Source organism: Pseudorca crassidens, chromosome 2 (genome assembly GCF_039906515.1).
Source record: "Pseudorca crassidens isolate mPseCra1 chromosome 2, mPseCra1.hap1, whole genome shotgun sequence".
NCBI classification, from domain to species: Eukaryota; Metazoa; Chordata; class Mammalia; order Artiodactyla; family Delphinidae; genus Pseudorca; species Pseudorca crassidens.
Genome location: NC_090297.1, coordinates 16,890,524 through 16,917,509, shown reverse-complemented (window position 1 = coordinate 16,917,509; position 26,986 = coordinate 16,890,524). Strand labels below are relative to the sequence as shown.

The 26,986-nt window shown below is 43.2% G+C and overlaps 1 protein-coding gene across 3 annotated transcripts in view; it reads right to left on the bottom strand.

The window, feature by feature from the left end:
• Nucleotides 1–12,939, bottom strand: part of CDC42 (cell division cycle 42) — a 41,467-nt gene extending 28,528 nt beyond the window's left edge. Inside the window, exon 1 of one of the 3 annotated variants that reach the window (XM_067723282.1) lies at nt 12,784–12,939. The gene's annotated coding sequence lies outside the window, so the exon portion shown is untranslated. Of the gene's footprint in view, nt 1–11,801; nt 12,060–12,783 lie in introns of those variants that run through there. The other 2 variants (XM_067723271.1, XM_067723291.1) reach the window with 2 other exon arrangements.
• Between the last annotated feature and the right edge of the window lie 14,047 nt (nt 12,940–26,986).

Sequence of the window (26,986 nt, the reverse complement as noted above, 5' to 3'; positions counted from 1 at the left end):
TTTTGTTGTGGATTTAAGTTGTATAAGTAAATAATAGAGCAGTTAGATGGTTTCTTAGAATTATTAGAGTAGAGGCTAGGTAAGAACACCAGGTCTCAAATGTTTCATTCATTACCCAGAAGTTTTCTTTATAGAAAATCCTCCTGAAATAATTAACATTTTTTTGCGCCTTGTCCTCCTCACTCAAGCCAGCACGTGTTCCCTAGGAGCTGATTGGCTGTTTCAATTGTTTATGTTCCATCTTCTAGGTGTCTATTCTAACAGGAAGAAATTAGTGAAGGCCAGAATCCTATCATCAAGAAAGGTGGTAGGGACTTCCCTGGTGGCACAGTGGATCCTCCTGCCAGTGAAGGAGACACGGGTTTGATCCCTGGTCCGGGAAGATCCCACATGCCGAGGAGCAACTAAGCCTGTGTGCCACAGCTACTGAGCCCATGTGCCACAACTACTGAGCCCATGTGCCACAACTACTGAAGCCTGAGCACCTAGAGCCCGTGCTCCGCAACAAGAGAAGCCACCACAGTGAGAAGCTCGCACACTACAACAAAGAGTAGCCCCCGCTCACCACAACTAGAGAAAGCCTGCGCACAGCAACAAAGACCCAACGCAGCCAAAAAAATTAATTTTTTAAAAAAGGTGGTAAAATAAAAAGAAGAAATTAAGTATTCACTCGTTTTGCTTTAAATAAGGCTAATAAAATTTTTAACTTTTCAAAAACCAAACCTTATTTTGTTCTTTCCTATCCTTAAATAGCTGTAAGCTTATTTTCCCCAAAAATTCCACTTACCTCTAGAATTAAGTCATTATAGAAAGTTAAAGGACAAAGTCTCCATAGTACATGTCCAAGAGCCCTGTTGTTGATTTTTTGTTGATTTTTTAACGTGAGACTGGCAAATATATGCAAAATTGGTAGATATTTCACCAAAATATAGTCAAAGAAATCAGGGAAGTAAACTTGGGCAGAATGTAAGTGATAACACTACTGCAGCCTTTGCTTTTTGGGAAAGATACTGGGTTTTTCTCCCCTCCCCTAAATGTACTTTCCAGATGTTTCATAAAACAAAAGTATCTTTGGGCAAAAACATCTCCAATTCTTCATGTATCTCTCTCCCACAAAATGGTTGCAAAATTCCTAATATCTCCAGCTGCCAATTAAATGCATTAACATATGCAAAGTGATGAAAGGCAAACATTAGGCACTCATTAAAGCAATTATTCAATTCTTCCATTTTCTGTCACTTGTGAAAGAAACTGATAAATACTGTGAAACCACAACCTACATGAAAGAGTAGAGAAGCGGGTGTCAAATTAAGGTTCTATGGGTCCTTGAGACCACAAAAATGAAGCGACTGTCAGGGAAAAGAGTGCTGACAGTAGCACTTATAAAATGAAAGATTATGATTCTATGTGGTAAAAGATGTTTTCAGCAGGGCTAGAAGTTTGCTGAGTCAGCTTCATTTCTGAAAATGACTTCATTCCGAAATGTCTGATCCAATAAGAACGTGAGTCCTTATTTTTACTACCATGCTGAGTTTTCCTTCTTCAAATTGGCAAAAACTAAGGGATGCTAGCCAAAGTAATCATTTTATATTGTCTTTGTGACCAAAAAAAATTGGTAGTTCAATTAGTAAATATCTACATAAGCTATATAACTTGTGAATGTAATATTTCAAAACAATTTGGAAGAACTGAAGAGTATGCAATAATGTATAAGAGTACTAAGTATCTGATTAGAAGAGAATAGATATTACAATAAGATTTTCCCTCAAAATATTCAAGACTTGTAGATTTATTCATTCAGTCAACAAACCTTTATTAGGCACCTAATAAGTGGCAAGCATTGTCCTATACATAGCCATATCCCCCTCTGCCTGGAACAAAGCTCATGTCCTTTTGGGGCAACAATCCAAAGTGGCATATACAGACAATAACCAAATAAGCATCACCCCCCCCCATATTCTTCCTTAATAGTATTACTAATACTGACACCCTTATAGGCAATTTTCCCATTCTGGTCTCTTAATTAAGGGCAACATAATTCTGTTCTCTTAAGAAAGGGCAAGGAGATTTTAAAACACACTCAAACCTCCCCTCAGTTTCCCGCAAAAGATCGGATAACAAAAGATAGAGCATTTCACACATCCCAAATCTCAAGCCTCAATCTGCCACAGCTCTGAGGTCTTGACAACCTGGGGAATAGGACTGAAATTGCACAACTAAGTATGCGTCTTACTTGGCCCACCTAATCAACTGCCAACTGTCTGACACTATTTAAATTATCCAATATGGTTTGGTGCTTATCTCAATGTCTATGCCTTTATCCACATCATATCATCTCTCCAAACCTTGGATGTCTAGCCTTACAACTCATCCTATTTCTATCCTAACTTACCACCCCCAAATCCCACCTTAACTGAAACACCTTCCCTAACTATTCCAGCTATCAAAAACTGCCCAAATGGGGACTTCCCTGGTGGTCCAGGGGATAAGACTACACATTCCCAATGCAGGGGGCCCACGTTCGATCCCTGGTCAGGGAAATAGATCCCACATGCCGCAACTAAAAGCTCCCACGTGCCACAGCTAAGACCCAGTGCAGCCAAATAAATAATATTAAAAAAAAAAAACTGCCCAACTTCTCTGAACTTCCATAGCAAGGCCCTTCTTAGATCTTAAATCTCATATTTCATACTCCTATGCCTAACACTCACCATGCTCTAGCCACACAAGTCTCATTATATTCCTCAAGCATGCCGAGCCCTGTCCTGCCTGCAGGTCTTTATACATGCCAAATATGCCTTCCCCTGCTCCTAACGCTGTTGACTTCTCATCCTTCAGATCTCAGCTCAAATCATCATCTGCTCAGAAAATTCTTAAAGCACTCTTGTGGTCCTAAGTCTATCAAGGATGAAATCACGTGCCAGTCTGTATCAGAAATCCCACATACAAGCATACGTTTGCAGGAAAAAAAAAAAGTTACTATATTACCTAGACAACACACACACAGTAAAATGAGTGACAAACTGAGAACCTTTCTTTGAACAGGTTACCAGGTGAGATGCCAACTACAAAACTAACATGATCATTTAGAGTTTGTTATATCTAATGAGGCAGAGGTACCTACATTCAGATCATCATACAATCTAGTTTACAAACTACAAGCCATTTTTAAACCAGATTACCAAGATTCTGAATCAAAGCAGTCTACCAATTTTGATGTAAAATCTGTTAACGGGGTGAACTTCTACAGAAGCATTCAACTGTGTGCTTGAAGAAATAACTTGACAAAGAATAAGAGATGCTATAACATTTGCACTAAATTCTATGTCAATGCAGTACAGCTGGCATGACTGCAGGCTGCATAGCAGTGAGTAACAATATAGTTCTATTCACTAAAAGAGATCAAGAGAAACAAAAACAACAAAGATAAGAGTTGCAAAGACTGAAAAACAACCAATATGTGTTGGCAACAAATCTGCCTTTTAAAGCACACTTTGCAGCCAAAGACAACACCATCAAAGCACAAACTTCTACCTTGATTATCAATTGTTTCTATGGAAATTATATACATACGCCGTATTTCGAGAAGCTAAGTTCCTATAATGATATTCCAGATGTATCATGGAATACATTTGTTTAATGTCTATTTTTAAAGACTTCATATAAAATTAAGCAAAACAGTACCTGTCACTGATCAAGAGTGACTACAGTAATTCCCTCTATCCATAATGCTCTTCCCTGGATGACTCATTCAGTCACATCCCCTACAGATCTTTGCTCAAATGTCATTCTGCAGTTGAGAACTCCTCTGACTACCTTATTTTAAATTGCAACCCAAGTTCTACAAACCCAGAAGCACTGCACTGTACCCTGCCTCTCCTTCTTCATTTTTAGTCAAACACTTATCTCCAACGCACACATTAGTATGTCGATTTCATGGGGACAGAGATCTGTTTTGGTCTACTGTATTCACTGCTATATCCCCAATACCTAGAACAGTGACTTTGCACACAAAGGGTTGCTGAATTCACAAATTAATAAAATAGTATGGGTTAGAGATGCAGCAAGTCAAAAACACTTGTTCTTTGGACTCAGAATATACCCGTTAGTGGGTCCTCTAATCTCCTAAACCCTCATCTATTACTATCTGGATCAAAACAAAACAAAACAAAACAAAATTTAATACCCTCTGAGAGAGAAGGATTCTATTCCTAAAGCTTAAGTCACTTCCACAGTCTGAATTAGCTAAAGTAGTTAACAGCAAGTGTTTAATAGCCACCCAGCATCATTTTTGGGAATAAACACCCTGTATCATCTCTAGCAACTCTATTCTCTATTCTGTTCCAGTAATGCACAATTCTACAGACTTTTTTTTTTTTTTTTGGCCTCATGGCATGCAGGATCTTACTTCCCTGACCAGGGATTGAACCCTCACCCCTTGCAGTGGAAGCACAGAGTCTTAATCACTTGGCCACAAGGGAAGTCCCTCTACCAATTTTTAAACTAGCAAAAAAAACGATACTTTCCTAGAAGCAGCAGGATCCCCACAAAGTATGTGTATCACATTGTGTTTGCAACTATATCAGAGTGACACAGTTAATGTAACCAATCTTACATTGTCATTTTATAATTAAAACATGCTTCTAATTTTGGAACAATTCACTCAGATTTAAATCAATTAAAATAGTGTATAATAGCACAGGCAGATCAGCCCGGTGCTTTGTGACTGCCTGGAGGGGTGGGATAGGGAGGGTGGGAGGGAGGGAGACGCAAGAGGGAAGAGATATGGGAATATATGTATAACTGATTCACTTTGTTATAAAGCAGAAACTAACACACCATTGTAAAGCAATTATACCCCAATAAAGATGTTAAAAAAAATAGTGTATAATGAACTTAAGGAATCACATAATTGCCAAAAAGTTATCTCCAGAATCTGCATCTTCAAAAAATCTTTGCCATTGATTAGTTCTATTTTAAAAGCTGCTTCTATGTCTTAGGTTTCTTTTTTTAGAGTGTGTGTTTTAATATTTGTAAAGAATCATCTCATCTTCATATTTAAAAAAAGAGAGGCAGAGTGCGAGACAGATTTTTTTATAAGAGCAGAAATTATACCAATTTCTCCAACTGAAAGTAGCAGAGGTAAAGAACGTGCCAACAGAAAACAAACTTTCGTATTTTCAACATATGTGTCACATCCAAGACATGAATTAATCTTGCTCCTGAAGAAAAATTACTAAATTACCAAAAAACAATAATTTTTTAAAAAGAACTAAGACAGCCCAACCTAAGTCCTTAACCCCAATCATGATACACAAAATGATGTCTTTTCCCCATACCCCCACCTCTCTCAGATAACTATCCAATAATAAGTAAAATGATTTTTCTGTTCCTGGCTCTGATTTAACTAGAACCAAGGACAAGTTTTAAGGCAAATACATCTTCATTTCCATGTAACACATGCAACCAGGAAAAAAAAATTAATGTAAAAGATGGGATCTGGGGTGAGTTTTTATTCTTGTGAGGGAGAACTGGATTGGGCAGTATGTATGACAAGAAAAGGAAATATGTCAAATTATAAAATACAAAAAACTTACAGATTACTACCACAAACTCCTAAAAAACTTCTCGTGTACATTAACAATTATTTTTTTTAACATAGAAATTCTTTGGATCGCAAATAAAACAGTTAAAAATTATATGACTTTCAGAGCTTTAAAAAAATGGCTTTGAAATTACTGCAAGCTTTTCAGAATACTGGAAAACAATAAATACCTAAACTAGGATCACTGATCCAAGAACAAAGGAAACGGGAGACAGTGACTCCATTTCAGAAATTTCCTTTGCAGCCACTGGACAATCACTTCCCCAGTCCCTAATAATGGTCTGCTTTTCCCTTCCAATACCTTCCCCATTTTTAAGTTGAGATGGAGTTACTCCCCCACAGACACCCCAAAGATGGGTTTTATATGTAAAATGCTAAATTCCATCCCAAGGAACTATATATTAGCAATTTCTTTACAATAGCTCTTGAGTGGGGTTTAGGCCACAGGAAGAATAGATAATCTATGGCCTCTGCTGAAGTCTTTACCTTTCACGTGCCTCAGTAACTTGAGAAAAATTATCCCATTTTTCTACCCATAGCAAAGCCACACCAACAGCCCCTGAACCTAACAGAGATTAACAAGCCACGAGACACCAGCATCTCCCAGTTCACTTTCTCAAAGCTTTACAGGGTGTTCCATGGGTGGGGGAGGCAGGGCCGTCATCAAACAAGTTTAAGAAACACTGAATTAGGACTTCCCTGGCGGTCCAGTGGGTTAAGACTCCGCGCTCCCAATGAAGGGGGTGCAGATTCCATCCCTGGTCACGGAAGATCTCATACGCCGCATGGTGCAGCCAAAAAAAAAAACAAAAAAAACACTGAATTAAACAGATTCTCTGACGATCTAACTTCTATGAACCTTTAATAAACTTACACACATCATGAATTTCCAAGATGGGGATATAATATGTAGGGTTTCCAATTTATTTGATACCTACCCCCATGGAAATCTCTTCCAGGTATTCTGAAACACACCAGAGAAACAATACCGGCATTACTCTTAAAATTTAAATTATCCCTTATCCCCATCTCCACTGATTATTATAAACTCTTAGGATGAACTAACATTCCCTTTGGCCTTATGAACAAATAAATCATATGACCTAAAATAATTCAAACATTTTCATAGCTTATATTTTGTAGTATGTATACTATATGTACACTTTCTGAAACAAATGAGGGTATTAGATATTGATTTAAACCCCAGCACTCTAATATTCACAGGAACTATCCATTCGTTCCTAATTATCTGATAAATGAAAATTTGCATTTTAAAATCTAAGTTTATTTTTAAATCTTACTGTTAATCTTAAACTTCACAATAAAAATATAGTTCTCTGGCAAAGTAACAAGTGATATAGACGGTTTAATTCCACTTCAGAAGATTCTAAAATTGAGCTCCTCTCAAATACCATTCAGCTGGTGAAACAAATACTAGTAACTATAGTGAAGTTGTATTAGGAATGAAAATCCTTGAAACCACACATAACAATGATTCTTTGTTAAGAAACTTTATTCTTTCACTTCCTACTCCTCTTCATCTGCTTTTAAACAGATTTAAAAGCAAACCAAAAAAAAAAAATTACAAATATCCTTAAATTGCCTACCAACAAAGCAAATGGATTGTAGCTGAAATCTTGCTTATGATTTCTTCTACAAAATTTATCATCTCATCCTCTTTAACACTAATTAACATGGTATTCTTTCACTCCACCTCCATTTCTCCCTCTGGTTTCATTTGATCTGTTAGTCTCAATCTCTTCTGTTTACACAAGGAGTAACAAAAAGTGATCACCTTTTTAGCTGAAAACAATGGCTGTGGCTTAATATCCAACAGTAGACAGCTTCATATTGCCATTTGGGACACAGAGAATGGACACAGGTGTTCTCTGAGACATTGATCCCCCAGCTCTCCTGGGGCTGCAGCACCTCTAGCAAGCCAAGAATAGTCTTATCCATTTACTCCAGTGTAGCATACAATATTTTTCCGTCTGCCTTGATTTGAAAAGGGTTAGGAAACATTGCTCTAGAGCATACACTGCTACATCAAATAGTGTAAGAAAAATGAAAAATTCAATCAAGTCCTTTAAAAGTAGCAATAATTTTTTCAGGATGGTAGCTATATTAAGACTAGATTTTAGTTATTAGCATTTTCCCTTGGGACTTCCCTGGTAGTACAGTGGTTAAGAATCCGCCTGCCAGTGCAGGTGACATGGGTTCGAGTCCTGGTCCAGGAAGACCCCACATGCCACGGAGCAACTAAGCCCATGCGCCACAACTACTGAGCCTGCCTTCTAGAGCCCACAAGCCACAACGACTGAGCCCTTGTGCTGCAACTACTGAAGCCCACGGGCCTAGAGCCCATGCTCCACAACAAGAGAAGCAACCACAGTGAGAAGCCGGTGCACCGCAATGAAGAGTAGCCCCCTCTTGCTGCAACTAGAGAAAGGCCACGCACAGCAACGAAGACCCAACACAGCCAAAAATAAATAAATAAATAATTTTTTTTAAACATTTTCCCTTGAGATTGGAGATATGGTTTATTTTAGTAAAAAAAAAAGCTGAAAACATTTTTTACATTTGATCAGCTAAATGCCAACTTTGAATTTCACCTGTTTTCATAACCAACAATCATGTGAACGATCCTAATCATATGCTCTTCGTAACAATTAGTTTTCCATAAAAAGTCACTGCGTTCAAACATGTAACTGAACTCAAGTTCAAGCAGTTCTAAAACTAGAATTTAGGATTATTTAGTTATTATTAAGTGGGTAATGACTCTTTAGTAACTAAACAACACATTAGTTCCTGATAATGAACACAGACATGAGGCGATTCTACACAACAGGCAAGAAACTATAATTCATTCCTCTAAAAGCCAAATAGGTTTCACATTCACTTCCTGATTACAATCCTTGCAATAAATTCTGATACGCTGCCTGAAAGAGACCAGGTTATACTTAAGTGGGGGAAAAACAAAAATAAAGCACTCAACGCTTTTTGTGAAATCCAGCAGTCTTAAAGAGGGTGCTTCAAACATCAATGTGCATAAAAATCACTTGGGGATTTTGTTAAAATTCAGATTCTGATTCAGTAGGACTGGGATGGAGCCTGGTATTTCTAAGGAGCTCCAAGCTGATGCTTACGCTCCTGGTCCACAGACTACATACTGCATACTTGACACCCCTACTTCCATGACACTGGTTAAGATAATGGATAAAAATTTAGAGCAGGGGCTTCCCTGGTGGCGCAGTGGTTGAGAGTCCGCCTGCCGATGCAGGGGACAAGGGTTCGTGCCCCGGAAGATCCCACATGCCGCGGATCGGCTGGGCCCGTGAGCCATGGCCGCTGAGCCTGCGCGTCTGGAGCCTGTGCTCTGCAACTGGAGAGGCCATAACAATGAGAGGCCCGCGTACCGCAAAAAAAAAAATAAAAAAATTTAGAGCAGACACCAATCCTCACCTCATTTAATTTTTATGGTTTCATGAGATTAATCTGCGGGGGGATGGTTATTAAACTGTTGATGTTTGAGAGAAACGCAGATAACTTCTGAAAGGTGGGGGCATTGAGAGGCTGTAATAATAACAAGGGCAAACACCTACAGAGCACTGACTATGTGCCAGTGAAATGTCTTAAGTACTTCACTTAGGTTAACTGATTCTCCTAACACTGTGTGGTAGAAACTATTGCCAGCCCTGTTCTACAGAAGGTAAACTGAGTGACAAAGACTTTACTCAGATTGCATGTAACTAATAAATGCCAGAGCCAGGATTTAAATCCAAACAGTCTAGTTCCACAGTGTACACTTTTAATCCCTATTCTAACAGTGTCTCTCCCAAGAACATACAACAACAGAATTAAAACAGCAAATCCAAATGGCTTACTCTTAGAGAAAATGATGCAAGTGTTAAAAGTGTAAAGTGTTAAAGAACAGAGTGAGCAACAGAGGTTCTCTTCAGGTGACTGACCACTGAGGCTTGGTGAACACCATGACTTAACAATATGTAGTATTTTGCTATATTAGAAATTGTTCTGGACTTCAGCATAATAGCTAAATAGTTGAAAAACACTTTTTTTAAATTTTTTTTTAATGGGAGACCACTTCAGTGGCAAAAATGGGGTTTCACTTCATGGAATAAGCAGTTTGAGACCAATGTCCCAGGGGCGATTACTAACGAAGAGTTCTGACACCCAGGACTTATAATAGCAGCAGTGGCAGACATACCTGAAATGACAAGTAATGAAAATTGCTTTAGCAAAAATATTTTGGACTGAAGGGATGAGTAACTAAAAGTAGAAACGTAAGGGACAAAGCATAACATGACCAGGAATTTGATACTGTTGAGTTGAGGGGAAGAAATGGAAAAATTAAACTGCTATTTCAAACAAAGAAATACAGGAAGGAAACAAACATTAAAGTCTGAATAATTTTTAGGAGAATAAGAACTGGTCATCAGAAAAGATTTTCTAAGCAATGGTTAACTGTTCAGACAGTACAGCTGCAGAAGATATAGGACTAAACAGATGGATATGGTCAAACAAAAGTAGATGAGTAATCATCACTTCAATGAGCCCAAATATGAATATGGCTGACCAAGCACAAAAGAGGTCCCAGGAAACACAGTACACAGGCCTACAGAATATGCAGAAAGTGAAAATATTAACCTTCAGACATCACATTCATTCATTTGACAAACATTTCTTGAGACACATCATAAGTCTGGCACTATTCTAGGTGCCAGGGATACAGGGGTGACCATACCAGGTCAAAAGCCCTGCCTTCATAGACTTACATTCTAGTGGGAGAAACTAATAGACTTGGAAGAGAATACTGAATATTGAAAGCCTAGAATGAAGCCCTTTAATATAGGAGAATATACAGATCTATTTATGGGACATAAGTTAACAAAATATTAACCCCTCCTTCCCCAGCAGAGGAAGCTCTGTAGCCTGAAGTGTTCCTCATTAAGCATTCTTTGTCCTCTCAAAAAAGACCCTAAAATGATACATGCATTTAAAATATATCTACAAATAAAGTACAATATGACTTTTACTTCCAAGAATGGCTATAAGTACTACTCCCAGACAGGCAACACAATAAATTGTACTTCAAAGTTTTCCAAATGCAACACTTCTTGGATCAAAACATTTTATTAGTGTAACCATTTTTAAAATAACTGGAAATGCTTCTATAATATACCACAAAATTATAAGTGGAAAAAGTATCCAAATAAAAGAAAACAAATCTTGAAGTTACAAAAAAGTCAAGATTTGGGCTTGGTGGACTTTAAAAGAATCTCACCAATATTTGATTTTAGCCCCTGACTACCCTAGGCTGTAACACCTGCCTCAGACTGCTAAAAAATTAAGTTCAACTGAGTACAGGTGTCAGTTATTACGTGTAAAAATTTTAAGAGGCTGTGACACCTTCTGGGTCTTGTCTACCAACACCTACACACTACAGAAAGCTGATTTAAACCTACCACTTCTTTTAAGTGTTTCTTAACGAGCAATCTGTTCTCTCTATACAAATAAGGAGAAACAATAAGAAAATATTTGTTTCAACATGAACTTTCCTTTTAACAATGCATTACACAGTTGGATCTCTTTGGCTTTACAATGCTAACATTTTTCTGTGCTACAGTACCCTGGATGTACCTAACATTCTGGAGAACAAATACTGTGATCCCCAAAGTCTGAAAATGTTACTCAAGTTTTTTTGGTTAAAAAAACCAAAACCCGTTTTTAATTACAAAATTAAAGTGACTAGCAAGCAAAGATTAGGTGTAAAATGAACTGATTCTCTTTTCACCATACCCTTGCCACAATACTGCACGAGTGTAGACTTCGGTACATACTCTGAATCAGTAAGTCATATGGGAGAAGTGAAACAATCTGGACCAAAGAAATGCTTCCACAAATAAATTAACTTCATTCCAGTACTCAAAGGGATCTTTAAAGTTACTGCCTACGCAAGTGTTGTCTTACGCCTTATTTCCTGGCACAAGCTCATCTTGAGATTTTAAACCTTCCTGGCTTTTAGATGCATATGAGATGGCCAGGCTTTCAAAAGATTATCTCTGAATACGATGAGTTGGGAAACGGGCAGGATCTGATACTGGGTGACCCAACCGAGCCAACAAAATGCTGTCTTAATTTAGTGAGTCCCTGACTTGTAGGAGTTAAAAACTCTCACCCCTTATATTGCGATGACGTAATCTTCCCCACTGCATTTCTCTTGGACTTAAAGGGGAGGACAAAAAAAAAAAAAAAAAAAAAACGAACAAAGAAAATTTCCCCCTAAAGAGAGGAATTAGGCAAACGGCAGAACGACAGTTTCGGGAGGTGGTTAGGTAACTCCCTGAAAGGGAAGCTTCAGCTGAATAGGCAGGGCGAGTTGGAGAAGGAAATGTAAATGGTATTAGGAACTCGACCTAAGGCAGGAATAAAGGAGACCGGAGAAGCGGTGACCAGGCCCACCCCGCGGGACAAGGCGTCGGGCTGCGGGACCGCTGAGGAAGGCGCGCGGCAAGCAAAGCCCCGGGCCGTCAGCGAGCCGCGCGCCGCCCGGCCGCCACTTCCCCGCCGCGCTCGCAGTCCGCTCCCCTCCCCCCGCTCGCCGCAAAATGTCCGCGGCGGCGCCCGGCGAAGCAGGAAGTCGAAGCCGGGGCGCGGGGGGCAGACCCGGCCAGGGAGTCCGGGTCACCGCCACACCGCGCACCCCAGGCGCCCGCCAGCCGCTCCGCGGTCCAAGGCGCCCCGGACCGCCGCCCGCCCTAGGGGTCCGCGGCGCCGGGGGGAGGGGAGCAGGGCGGTCGGGATGGGTGTGACTCTTTCCTTCCGCCGCTGCCAGGTGACAGCCCGGCCCCGGCCGCGCCCTCGGCCCTGCCCCGGCGTCCCGGCCGCACACCTCTTGCCTGACCTGTGCCCCCCCCAGCCTTGCCCTCCGCGACCCCCTCCGCTCCGTCCCCCGACAGAACCTGGACCCGCGCGAGCCCGGACGGCGCCGCGCGAGCCCGGCACCCCACCCCCACCGCGCGCGCCCCACGATCCCAGGCTTCCAGGGATCCCAGAGATGGGGTGTCCCCCTCCCGGACGGGGAAAGGCCGGGGGCAGCGCGGCGGGGACCGGACTGTGGGGAGGCCGCTCCCGCGGGGAGCCTCGGGCCCCGCACTCACCTCAGCTCCTCCGCCGGGGCGTTGGCAGCAGTGCGCGGGGTCTCCTCAGCTGCCGGACAGGGGCACGCGCCTGACGTCAGCACGCAGGACACGCACGATTGGGTGCCCGCGGAAAAGGGAGGGACCGGGAGGCGAAAAGAGGCAGAGCGGTTCTGGGCGGGGCCTGAACTCATCCCCTGCCCGGGTTCTGGCCGCCTAACGCGCACGCGCCAGCCAGCGCCGCTTGCTAGTTGGTGGCTGGTGTCGGTAATTCTCCACTGGTTCCGCGGAATTTGTAATAATGCTATAAACGGTCGTTTGCGAAGCGCTTCCACTAACATGTCTTTTGATACTTGCAACCTTACAAAGTTTTATCATCCCGATTTTGCAGAGAAGACAGTGGCTACTCAAACAGGGGCAGTGACTTGCCCGAGATCACACTACAAGTGGACGGCCTCCTGACTCCCCAGGCCTGTATTCACTCCGCCTTGGCGTGAGAGCTGAGGGCTCGCTTCTCATCTCTGCCAACAACCCACTATCCCTCGCTCCAACCACATAGGTCGTCTTTTGGTTTAGAGACTTCCTCCCCACCGAAAGGCCTTGCACTCACCCGTTCTCCTGGCTTCCTCCTCTTCAGCCCTTCCTTTGGCTTTCAGCCTTCAAATGTCACTGCCTTCCTGATCATCCTATCCACACAGCACCTGTTTATCATGTGTCTTTCCGGCTAGTGTGCAAACTTCGGGAGAATAGGAAACTTCTCTGTCTTTTCTCAGATGTTTCCCAGTGTTAGAGGGAAATAGCTTATCTTAATAATAGTTCGTTTATTGATAACTACCACGGTTATTCGGCCAAGAAAAACACCTATTTCCAATATACTTAATAGTCATATTTTCTTTTGGACTTTTTAATTACACAAGAAGAATAACTACATTTTTTGAGTATTTACTACAGGTATGGTGCTAACAGGTTTGCACGTAATAGTAGGTAATGTAAAATTCATAACCACCCTATAAGTTAAGAACTATTACCCCCACTTATTGATGCATGAAGGTGTTAAGGACTTACCCAACGTCACCGAGCCAGGCAGTAGCAGAGCTGGGACTTGAACCCAAGAGGCTGGCTCTAGTTCACCTACATACTACCTAGCAGGTTTATTGCAAAGAAATCAGAAGATAAGCTTCAACTGTAGTCCTACCCCTAGTGATGCCAACTATTAATATTTTGGTGTACACCTTTCCAGATATTCATAGATATAGATACATGTATGCACATTTGTTGCACAAAGATTGTACTCTGCATTTCTCTCTCAAAACTACATTGTGAGCATCTTTCCATGTCAAATAAAGCATCATTTTTAAAGGCTGCATTCTACTATATGGGCATTACAATGTTTATTCAATCAATCTCCTACTGTTGGAATTTAGGTTATCTTTGGCTACTGTAATTTTTTTTTTTTTTTTTTTTTTTTTGTGGTACGTAGGCCTCTCACTGTTGTGGCCTCTCCCGCTGCGGAGCACAGGCTCTGGACGCGCAGGCCCAGCGGCCGTGGCCCACGGGCCCAGCCGCTCCGCGGCATGTGGGATCTTCCCGGACCGGGGCACGAACCCGTGTCCCCTGCATCGGCAGGCGGACTCTCAACCACTGCGCCACCAGGGAAGCCCTCTACTGTAAATTTTTGACTCTTGTAAAAATGCATGAGCTTAATTTCTTAAACTTGAGGGAAAACTGGTTGATTTCTCCCCCTGCAAGACCAGTTGGCAGTGACCTTTCCTCCATCCCATCTCACAATTCCATCAGTGTCCCCAGACAGTGTCTGCCCTTTCCCTCAGCAGCAATATCTCATGAGGTGTCACCCAACCCACTTGGCTTTTCCTGCCTTTATTCTGAAGACAAGGACTCACTTAGCACTTTGTCTATCGTGTTGTCAGGTTTTTGTCAGAAGGACCCTCCCCAACATTTTCACAGCCCCCAAGGCAATAGTGTTACTATTTGACCCCAGTCTACACCTTCCCCTGCTGCCAGCCCAGACCCCCACACCTCCTAGTGCCCCTTCCCCACAACACCACTGGCTGCAGCTGCTTCATATTGGCAGAAGGCGCAGCCTGTGGGTCTCCAGGCCTCCTTCCCCTGTGGTTACCAGCCCAGGGTCTGTTCCTTCTTCCTTTGGTAACAGCACTTCCACTTCTCCTGGGGCAACCCTTCCCCCAGTTCTCAATCCCTGTGGCTCTAGAGGAGATGTCTACCCCTAGTTGCAGGGATAGACATGTGACCCATGCTTGGCCAATCAGCATTTTAGAGAGCCCTCTTGCCACAGCATCTCAGCAATGGGCGTATGACACAATGAGAACCACTGAGTCTTAGGTCAATTCTGAGCCTTTGGTCAGCACTGTCCAGTTGAATGAATCTATCTTTTGAGGGCAGGATGTACTCATGACACTGCTGGTGGCCATCTTCCCACTGTAAGGCAAGAGACTACCTGAGAATGAGTCCAAGACAGAGGGCAAAACAGAGCTGAGAGATGGGACAGTGAAACCAAGTCCTAGGAGCATTGTTTGAGCCCTTGGATCCATTCTTGCTTCAATTTTCAGTCATATTAGCCAATAAATTCCCTCTTCTCCCTGCAGTGGAAGCCCAAAGTCCTAACCACCAGACTACCAGGGAATTCCCTGGATCTCAATTCTTATTAGGTCACTTCCCAGTTCAGGAAACCGTGTTTTCTCCTTTGCCTTCAAAATAAAATTCAAAGTCCTTTAGCCAGGTATTCTATGTCCTCCATGATCTGGCACCAACTTGCCTTTTCAAAGTTATTTCCCTTTCCGTTCTGTATTAGTCAGAGTTCTCCAGAGAAACAGAACCAATAGGAGATTAGATAGATAGATAAATAGATAGAGATCTACATCTACCTATATCTATAGTATTTATCTATATTTCCTATTAGGTATCTATCTATCTACCTGAAGAGATTTATTATACACAATTTATCACACAACTATGGAGGCTGATAAGTCCCAAGATCTGCAGGGTGAGTTGGCAAGCTGGAGACCCAGGAACTGGTATAGTTCCAGTCTAAGTCCGACAGCCTAAGAACCAGAAGAGCCAATGTTTCAGTTGCAGTCCAGTGGCCAGCAGGCTTAAGACCCAGGAAAAGTCAATGTTTCAGTTTGAGTCCAAAGCCAGGAAAAAGTCTTCCTTACTCAAGGGTGGGTCAGCTTTTTGTTCTATTTAGGCCTTCAACTGATTGGACAAGGCCCACCACATTAGGGAGTGCAATCTTCTCTACTCAGATATTAATATCATCCAGACACATCCAAAATAATGTTTGACCAAATATCTCAGCACCCCATGGCCCAGTCAAGTTGACATACAAAATTAACCATCACGGGACTTCCCTGGTAGAACAGTGGTGCAAGAATCCGCCTGCCAATGCAAGGGACACACGTTCGATCCCCGGTCTGGGAAGATCCCACGTGCTGTGGAGCAACTAAGCCTGTGTGCCGCAGCTACTGAGCCTGTGCTCCAGAGCCCATGGGCCACAACTACTCAGCCCACGCGCCACAACTACTGAAGCCCACACGCCCTAGAGCATGTGTGCCACAACTACTGAGCCTGCGTGCTGCAACTACTGAAGCCCGCACACCTAGGGCCCATGCTCCGCAACAAGAGAAGCCACTGCGATGAGGAGCCTGCGCATGGCAGCAAAGAGTAGCCCCCGCTCGCCACAACTAGAGAAAGCCTGGGCGCAGCAACAAAGACACACGCAGCCAAAATTTTTTTAAAAAGAAAATACTTTAACAATAATAATAAAATAAAATAAATAATCACAACTTCTGTACACACCTTATGCTGAAGCTAGACTAAATTACTTAGTATTGCGCATGCAGGTACCATGATTTCTGGTCTCTGTGACTCTGCTCAGGCTGTTCCCCTTGCCTAGAACAGCTTTCCTGATCATCCAACCTACCTGTCAAGTCCCACTCTCCTTTCCACCACGAACTGTACCTTTTGCCAACACTGTCCTTGTGTCCCTTTCCACCTCTGTGACTCTGCAGATTCAGTGGTTCCCGTCTCTGTTTGCCAAACTCCTTTTCTTCAAGGACTAGCCTAGATCTCGGCTCTGAAAGCTTCGCTGACAACCCCAGGCACCAATTAGTCCCATTACACTTGGTATTTAAAGCATACATATTGGAATCATCTGTATCTGTGCTAACTAAACCATTAGGCCATGAGCAGGCAGGGGCCTTATCTTATTCACTGTTGTCTCCTTTTACCTAATTTCCTGGCACTCTGCCAGCCCTCAAAAATGTTTGGTAAATAATGAATAAATGAGAGTCATCCACCTCTTCCACAAAGCCTGCTCTGCTTCTTGTCGCCAAAAGTGATCTCTGCCTCTTCTAAACTCCCATAGCACTTATCTGAGGATTTCTTTGGGCCTCACCCTCTTCTGTGATGTTTACCCATGCTTTCTCTGCCTGACTGTAAGCTCCCAGGGGCAGGCTCAGTTTGGGGTGCATCTTCATGCCCCTAAAAGTGCTCTTCAGGTGCCTTAAATGTAGTGAGCGCTTAAACACCGGCTGAATGAGAGAAGCCTCAACACTGCATTCTCTGCCAAATGCCAAAGAACACAAATCCTCTACCTCCTCCCCAGAGCCTGCCAAGATTACTACAGGAGACTCCATATTAAAGAGGCTCTCCTTTGTGGTCTTCAGTCTTAGGATTTACATGAGAAAATCCTAATTTAAGACTTTCTATACGGGGACATCCCTGGTGGCTGGTGGTTAAGAATCCACCTGCCCTCAGTGCTTTGTGGCGGCCTGGAGCGGTGGGATAGGGAGGGTGGGAGGGAGGGAGACGCAAGAGGGAGGACATATGGGAACATGTGTTTATGTGTGACTGATTCACTTTGTTGTGGAGCAGAGGCTAACACACCATTGTAAAGCAATTATACCCCAATAAAGATGTTAAAAAAAAAAAAAGAATCCACCTGCCAATGCAGGGGACAGGGGTTCAAGCCCTGGTCCAGGAAGATCCCACATGCCGCGTGCGCCACCACCACTGAGCCTGCGCTCTAGAGCCAGTGTGCCACAACCAGTGAGCCCGCGAGTCACAACTAGTGAGAGGAACTGACCGAACCTGTTTCCTACTTGCCTTTTCTCTAACCGGCCCAGGCTTGCCTCCTTCCCTTCATCTGTTACACATCTCTGGTGGAGATAATCTGGGTCACTGAAGAAGGGTGGATGAGACGAGATAGGGAAGAGAAAAATCTAGAAACAACTGAGCGACTTCTTCCCCATCCGGTAGGGTTTGATAAGAATCCAGAGGCACATGGCACAATGATGAAGTTTTAACTTGAAAATGACCTGAGAATCACTCATGTGGGCTAACTGGTCATGGGCACGTTGTCACCAATATTCAACAGTCAGTAGGTGTCTATTATGCACTAGGTACCTTGGAGGCAAAGGTGAACAATAGCCCCCTGCTTAACCCCTTCAGTGGCTTCTGGCTCCTGCCCATCTCTCCGACCTCCTCTGGACCACCCACTCACTCACTCACTGGGCTCCAGCTACGTTGCCCTCTTTGTTATTGCTCAGACACATCTGAGCTTCCTGTGCCTACCCCAGAGCCTTGCGCTCGCTGTTCTCTCTCCTGTTCCGCAGGTGCCTGCTCCTTTCCACCCACTGGTCTTTGCTCAAATATCGCGTCTTCAAGACCTCCTCCCCACCCAGCTTCAGTGGCACCTCCAACCCACTCTCACACCACACGGCTTTACTTCCTTCTTAGAGCTTATCACTATCCAAAATGATCTCACCTCTTTATTTTTCTTATTATCTGTCTCTTCCCATTAAAAAGTAAATTCAAGGCTTCCATCACCACTGTACCCTCAGTGCTAGAATATAGTGCACACTCATAAATGACTGTTGAAAAAAATACAATGAATGAAGAAGATACAATCCCTGCTCAAAGAATTAAGATCACGTAGTGGGACAAACAATAATCAAAATAAGTGCTACTATGAGGTATGTACAAGGATCTGGGGGAGTAAGAAGAGTATTCACAGTAGTTATATGTAATATTTATTAAGCACTTCCTAAGTTCCAGGTATTGTGCTAAGTATTTAATATGTATTATCTCATTTGAAATTCATAAGAACTCTGGAATATAGAAACCCTGATCTCCAACAAAAACGAGGAATGGAGAGGTTAGTAACACGTGGCCAAAGTCATACAGCTGGTAGGTGGATTCAAACCCAGAGGTGATCAAGAAAGATTTCCCAAAGGAACGAGGTTTAATCTGAGTCTAGAGGACTTGCACAGGCTGGTCAGGCCAGGGTGGGGCGTGCTGACAGAACAGAAAGATTCCTGGTAGAAAGAACAGGCATGTCAGGTTCACAGGCATGGAAAAGCAGGATGCTCAGGGGACAGATGAATTGCACAGACATAATGTTGAACATAAGAAGCCAGACACAAAAGCGTATATACTGTATTACTCCACTCGGTTCAGAAACAGGCAACACCACTCTAGAGCAATAGAAATCATAACAGAGTTACTTTTTGGGGGGTTGATGACCAGGAAAGGGCATGAGGGAGACTTCTAGGGAGCTGTTTAAATTCTGTATCTTCATCTGGAAGGTGGTTAGAGGAGTATGCCCACTTTGGATAAATTCATCGAGTTATACAAAAGATTTGTGCACTTTACAGGATGAGTGCTATATTTAAACCTTAAAAATTAAATGTCACTACATCAGTAGTATTGGTCTAAAAACTAAAACACCTGGGTTTTTTTTAAGAAGTGTGGAATTTTTTCAATGATGAGGTTTAATGTCTGTGGATAAGGTAAGCAATAAGGAGAGAGATGGGGAGGAGTAGGAAGATAAAAACAGGATTTTATGTGGAGAAATGAGAAGACAGAGCTGTTTGAGAGAGGGGCTCAGAAGGAAAGAACAAGATAGAAGGGACAGCTGAGAAGGAGTCACTCACTGACTCTTCCCTTAGCCAAGCAGATTCAGATACAATAACATTTATTGAATATTTCTGTGCTTTCGGTGCTGTGCTAGGGTGACCCTAGCTGGGAATGAGACAGAAGCAAGACAGGTGTGGGAACTGGAGCTCAGAGAGGTGACATGACTTGTCTGAGATCACGCACCTCATAAGTGCTGGAGTTACCCTTGCTAGAAACATCCCATTTGTGCTGGATCCTAAGACAGGGCTCCAAAACACTAAGTACTGGCCCCAACTGAAGGTGGAGTTTTAGCTCAGAGGAAGTGAAGGGGAGGCCCTGGCTGCTTTGGTGGTGTTGGTGGCTTCCTGCGCAGAAGACACACCCAGCTTCAAAATCACTATTCTGGGCAGTCAGGTTGTTGCTAGGCACCAAGGGGGCCCTGGAGCTTTCAAGCAGAGCCAGTCAAAGGCAGTTAACCTCACCTCACTGTAACGTCAGGTACAGAACAGAGAAGAAAGCCAGCTACCCCAGTGAAGCCTGAGTGAAGCCTTCTTCTTTTGGGGGGTCTTATTTTCATCATCATCTCCAGCTTTAAACAGGAATTAATAATCTCCCTCCCCCGCCCCCAATGAAATGCTTGTTTCCCATCAATTCTAGTTATTTGTGTTCACTAGAAGGAAGCCCCTTAAGTCAGGCAGCAACCATGTGTCTCCTACAAAAATTAAGCTATTCCTAGAAGATCAGTCACATGCAGGTCCTGTGTTGGAGGCCAAGAGCAGAGATTCCCTCTACGTGGGGTTCACAATCTGCTTGGGGACACAAACTAGGCACCGCATTCCAGTGTGAGACTTAAAACAGGGCATGGCACATTGGGTACACAATGCATATTCGCTGAATGAACAGGGACTTAGAACTAAAGGGAAGGTGTTATAGGAGCTCACAAGAGGAATTCAAATGCTGATTCAAGGCAGAAATCAAAGGCAGCTTCACGAAGGTGACCATGGCTATCTGCGTCACAAAGAATGAATAGAAGTAGGCTGGCAAAGATCAGGGGAGGCGTAGAGATGGGGCATTTTGGGCCAAGGGAAAATGGCCAATAAATGCATGGTGGTGGGTGGAAAATGCTTAGCAAAATAGTCAACTCATTGTCAAGGGCATTGTACTGCGCTGCCTGTGGAAACTGACCACACGTGGTGCTCCTAGGAAGGCCAGTTACACTTGAATTCTCCAGCCACCACCGTTTTCGTGCACTCCTTGTGGCCCCCACACCCCCCAGAGTTGGCTTCCTTTCCAGCAGCCAGGGCCTGGCACCCACTCACCGCTCAGGGAGTAGCTGCCCAACAGATGACATATTTTTCCATGGCTCTAGCCAGTTGCTAGGAATCTCATATTACCTTGTGGTCAGAACACTGGTTTTCACCAGTAGCCATCTGGCAGGAGCATGTTTCAATAACCAGATGCAATTATTCTCTTATGGAACTGGAGTCAATATAATCACAAAGGGAAAATTAGACACACGAGACATTTTAGAAATGCTTCCCGCTAGCTCCTCTACATTGTCCTCCTCTTGCCCTGTCACTCACAGAATTTAAAGTGTTTAGGGTTCTTTAGAATTGGGGTCTACATTGACTCAGAAATGACAATGACTGGTATTGGTGATAACGAGTCGACTGGGTGGAGAAGACCAGGAATCATCGTGGGTAGCGGCGACAGAGAGCGGGAATGACTGTACTCCAAACCCCCACAGGGCTCCTGAAACACTTAAAGTTGGTTTACTCTTTAGTATCCAGGCAGTGTGACCTCATGGCAAGGGCCTGGGACTAGAGCCAGACGAAATGGAGATGAACTCAAGCTTCTCCTCTTACTGGGTTGGTTTGGGGTGAGGATTTGCATTTGTAAGTTCACTTCCATGAGAAAGCGTTGGTACCACAGGGTTGCTGGGAGACAGCGCTGGGCATTGTGCCAGTTCTGGTTTGAGGTTCTGGTTCTGTAACTTACCTCTCTAAACCTCACTTATGCTTTGGAGATTTGACTCCATACCTGAATCCTCTACCTTGCTTTTTTTTTTTTAATATTTTATTTTTGGCTGAGGTGGGTCTTCGTTACTGCACACAGGCTGTCTCTGGTTGCAATGAGTGGGGGCTGCTCTTCGTCGTGGTGCGCGGGCCTCTCATTGTGGTGACTTCTCTTGTTGCGGAGCACCAGCTGTAGGTACACGGGCTCAGTAGCTGCAGGCTCAGTAGTTGTGGCGCACGGGCTGAGTTGCTCTGAGGCATGTGGGATCTTCCTGGACCAGGGATCAAACCCGTGTCCCCTGCATTGGCAGGCAGTAAACCTCTGTATGTTGACAGCAAAAGACAGCTAAGGGTTACTGGACATGAAAAATATACAAACTAAACATGCATAACATATTTTGTGTAAATAAAAAGGGATATACAGGGATGTCGGTCCAGTGGTTAAGACTCTGGACTTCCACTGCAGGGGGCATGGGTCTGATCCCTGGTTGGGGAGCTAAGACCCCACATGCTACATGGCATGGCCAAAAAAAAAAAGTGGGGAGGGGATATACATATTTGTGTGCACATGCATGTATATCTGCTTACATAATTTATATTTTCTGGAAGGATGCATAAGAAACTTAATGGGAAGAGAGCCTTTAAATTTTCCATTTATACCCTTCTATACTATTGGACTTTTCTATACACATGCAAATGTATTTTATAACCTTAAAAAATGTCAACAGGAGGGCTTCCCTGGTGGCGCAGTGGTTGAGGGTCCGCCTGCCAATGCAGGCGACACGAGTTCGAGCCCCGGTCTGGGAAGATCCCACATGCCGCAGAGCGGCTGGGCCGGTGAGCCATGGCTGCTGGGCCTGCGCGTCCGGAGCCTGTGCTCCGCAACGGGAGAGGCCACAACAGTGAGAGGCCTGTGTACCGCAAAAAAAATAAATGTCAACAGGAGTTACCATTTGGACCCTTTTTGGTTTTCTCATACTTTTTGTGTGAAATGAATCTAAGAAATGTTATTTTAAATGGTAACATAAAGATGAGAAAAGCCAAAGAAACATCTTGCACACAGGAGATTGCAGACATGATGGAAAAAGCCCAAGGCTAAGGGGACAGAAATCCAAGGCTCAGATTCTAGCTCTACCACTTATGAGCCAAGATACTTAACTGCCGGTTCTCAGTTTTCTCATCTGTAAAGCAGGTGTATTTACCTGAATAGGTAACCTCACATGAGTTAGGATTAAATGAATCAAGAAGGCATCTAGTCTAGATCCTGGCACACAGTCAACCATCCCAATAAAACATTCTCAAAGTTGGAGGCATAGTATTAATCTTCCTACCAAAACGCTTCTTAAGATTTGCCAGAGTAAGTGGCATTACCCAAACACATAAAGGAAACATATTGTACAACAGGGGGAATATAGCCAATATTTTATAATAACTGTAAGTGTAAAATAACCTTTAAACATTGAATAAGAATTTTTTAATTAAAAAAGAAAAAAGGAACCATAAAGCCCAATTCATACAACTTTTCCAATAGCTTTCTCAATTCAACATTAACCTTAAGAGACCATGGACCTGAGGGTAATCTGTGGCATGTCTGGATGAACTCTCCTCCTTAAAACCAGTGGTTTTCAACCAGCAGCAAACTTGCCCCCAAGGAACATTTGGCAATGTTTGAAGACATTTTGGTTGTCACATCTAGGGGGTGTTACTTTTAACTAGTGAGCAGAGAATAGAGATGCTGCTGAATATCCTATAATCCACAGGACAAGTCCCCACAAAAGGGAATTACCTGGTCCCAAAGTGCCAAGGTTGAGAAAAACCAGTGCTAAGTGCACTCAATCCAGGAAACCTCAGCTGTTTTGTAATAAAACCCACAAAGTGAAAACTTTTTGGTCCACCTGTAAACTCTGGTCCTTTACTTGCATGCTAAATTCTAGGCCATTGAAGCAGCTGAGAAACTGGAGCAGGTCAGGAAATTCCTTAACACCAGGAGTTCCTAATGCCTGCAGACTAAAGGAAATACCTTCAGAATGTTTGGAACAAACTGAAGTACTGAAGATACAACACTTAGAGTTCCTCCTTTGCCAATGTTAAATTTTACTCTTTGCAAAAGGTGCACCTTCTGTCCAGTGATCTCCTACTCCTAAAGTTCAATTAAAACGCCACTTCCCTTAGCTATTTCCTCTTTGCTTTTAACATTTTTTTTCAATAGATCTTTATTGGAGTATAACTGCTTCACAATACCATGTTAGTTTCTGTTGTACAACAAAGCAAATCAGCCACATGCATACACATATCCCCATATCCTCTCCCTCCGGAGCCTCTCTCCCATCCTCCCTATCCCACCCCTCTAGGTCATCATGTTTCTTAGAGCTCTCTCAAAACCAAATGGCAAAAGGAAAACTAGCTTTACTCTAGCATGTCTAATGATATATTTGGATAGCTTCTTCCTCTCCTCAAAAACTATACATTTCCTTCAAACTTGGTTTTATAGTATTTATATGCTAGCATCTAGAAGAGTCCCAAAGGCACATGAAGTACTAAACAAACATCGGCAGAATCAACATGAGTTCCAGCATGGAGTTAAGCAGCCCCTATCCCAAAAGATTAGTTTCCGAATTGGTAGCCAAGTGTGTTACAGGAACGGATCTACAAATCCCAAAGCCAGGCCGCAGAGACAGAAAGGTTCCTCAAGACTAAGTCATGCTGGGGAAGCAGCTGCTGTTCCCTCTCTGCCTGTCACAACCAGAGATACTGCTCTGTCTCAGCTGTCAACCAAAGTACAGGCCTCCACACACACAAAGCCAGGATGGCCTCTGTTTCGGGAAGAGCAGAATTGTCAGATGGTTGAGTGAGTCCTCTTACAGGAAGATGAGCTGTAGAACAAAGGTGATGAAAATGGAGAAAGAGCAAATCAAACAGCCCTGCCTGAGAGTTACCTCTTATGACCCTGTTTTACCCCTCTCAGTTTTGTCCAATTTAAATTCTGACTTTGAAAACAAAGGCCAGGCCTGTTCCTATTTCCCAGCTCAGCGAATGCCACACAGTTCTTATCTCGAGCTCACATCTACTCCTGATAATTATCTCACCTTTCTCAAATGCTGACTACTAACAGCTAAACTGGTAAATCATCAAAGGACATTTTTACTAAAAACAGAGCTTTAATATTTCAAGGACATCCCAAATGAGAAGCTTCCATTCATGCCTCCACAACAAGAATCAAGAATATTAAAGTTGAAGCAATCACCTCTTTGGATACATAAAAACATGCTTTAATATATTAAAGCATGTCACAAAGTGCAAAAAAGGAGGCATTCAGCAGAGCAGAAACAAGCAGCGGGCTGACTGTCCTTACAAGAGGGCCGGGAAACTCATTCTGGAGTTCACAGTCCCAGGAAATAGAGCTGCTTCAGCCAAAAAAAGGTTTTGGTTAATTCTTATTACAGCTAGTCAAATGCAAGCTCAAAGAAAACCGAAGTTCAGATTTCCCATGACTGCAGTTGGATCCTGTAACAAAGAGAGCCTTTGGTTACTTCTCACATGTAGGCTGGGCAAGAAGCAAGCAGTAGGATTTAGCCAGTGACTCTGACCCCAGGCTGACATCTCTGTGCCCAAGCTCTGAGTTCCTCAGGGAGGACGGCCTGGAATTGCTCCTGCACCAGTATTTCCACAATCTGCTCCTTTGTGTAAACATCAGGTCTCAGCCACTGTCCAGCAAGCTCCTGGAGATGTCTGAGGACATCCCTGGGGCCAGCTGCATCCTCATAGCGGAACTGCCGGAACCTCTGCCTGGAGGCTGCAGGGTTGAGAGGACTCCCTCGGGGCACAGTCTGAAGGTCTTCTTCAGAGTCTTCATCGAGGCTCTCTGGTGGAACCTGGACCTGGGGAAGTGCTATCAGGACAACTTCTGGCTCCTCAGCCATCCTCTCATTTGGTGATGACCTTATTTCATCATTCTGGATTTCTCTATTTCTTTGTATCTCTGGGTACCCTTCAGTCTCCATTCTAGAACCCTGGAAAAGGATTTCTCAGACTCCTAGGCACAAAGAGAAAAGTCAGGGTCAGCAAAAACAAAGGATGTTAAAACCTCTTTGATCACATGGATCTGGTCCAGACCTAGGTTCCACCAACTTTTCAAACTTAACGGGGTTTCTTAATAAAGCTACTAGAGGGACTTCCCTGGTGGTCCAGTGGTAAAGAATACGCCTTCCAATTCAGGGGACACGGGTTTGATCCCTGGTCAGGAAACTAAGATCCCTCATGCCGAGGGGCAACTAAGCCCACACGCACCACAACTACAGAGCCCACATGCTCTGGAACCTGCACGCCACAACTGCAGAGCCCATGCATCCTGGAGCCCGCGCACCACAACTAGAGAGAGAAAACCCACATGCCACGACTAGAGAAGCCCGCATTCCTCAACAAAGATCCCATGTGCTGCAACCAGGACCCGATGCAGCCAAAAAAAAAATAATAATAATAAATAAATAAACTGTTAAAAAAAAAAAGCTACTAGAAATTCTGTTTTTGTTTCCTCTTGCTGGATCAACTGACACAATTGAGAAAATGTATCAATAGTTTGCCAAAATGTAAGATGTAGATTCTCAAAGAAGAAAGAATGAAGAATGCTGGCCTTGCTAGCTGGAAAATCTTTCATCCATTTTTTCCCCCAATGCAAACATATACGCATATGATTTGTAGGGGAAATCTTTAAAATCATGGGTGTTTGCTTCCTCCAGCCACTTTTATGGAGCATTTGCTATGTCCAAAAGCAAATTATGAAGAAGTGCTAAAATACAGGAGAAAAAGGTCTGTTCATTTACATCCAACTCTACTGTCTTTTCCATGTCCCTCCCTCTCTTTCATGAGAATGAAAGAATAGCAAGTGTTTAAAATACTTTAGGGGACTTCCCTGGTGGTGCAGTGGTTAAGGTTCCATGCTCCCAAGGCAGGGGGCCCAGGTTCAATCTCTGGTCCGGGAACTATATCCCGCATGCATGCCCCAACGAAGAGTTCACATGCTGCAACTAAGGAGCCAGCGACCCACAACTAAGGAGACCCCCTGCTGCAACTAAGACCCGATGCAACCAAATAAATAAATAAGGTTTTTTTTAAAAGGTACTTTAGGAGCTACCATCAGGATGGAGTCTAAGGCAATTTAAAAAAAAAAGGAAAAAAGCCTTTATGTTAAGATCAAGATCCTAAGCTCCCACCGTGTATGGGAAATTGAACTTGGCAGAAGCCTAGCAGCATACATTTCTGACTCATCGGATGCT